Source organism: Myotis davidii, unplaced genomic scaffold (genome assembly GCF_000327345.1).
Source record: "Myotis davidii unplaced genomic scaffold, ASM32734v1 scaffold651, whole genome shotgun sequence".
NCBI classification, from domain to species: Eukaryota; Metazoa; Chordata; class Mammalia; order Chiroptera; family Vespertilionidae; genus Myotis; species Myotis davidii.
Window position 1 is genome coordinate 1,737,389 of NW_006283994.1, and position 411 is coordinate 1,737,799.

Consider the following 411-nt stretch of genomic DNA (forward strand, 5'->3'; position numbering starts at 1 on the left):
TGCCCCTGCTCCTGCCCCGGGCTGGCCTGGACGCTGTGTCCTACCCAGTCCAGGCCCCTGGGGCTTGGGGCATGCCTGGGGGCGGTCAGACCTGCAGGCTTCACCCCATTTCAGCCTGTGGGCTCTGCCACCTATGGGCAGCCTCTGTCCCCCGCCTTCGGGCCTCCGCCCACACGGGGAGTAGGGAGAGGAGGGGCAGCTCCGGTCCTGCTGTCCTGGGTCAAGGCCGCATGCGGGGTCGTGTTGACTGAAAGTCCGATGACGCATGGAGGCGGGAGAAGATGACACCCCTTACGCAAGGGCCTGGGCGAGGGGGTTATTCTAGCTCCTTCCCACCCCTCTCTCCGGAGGCTCTGGCTGGCGCAACAGCCAGGCCCCGAGCCGCCCTCAGTAGGGGTAGGGGGACACGGC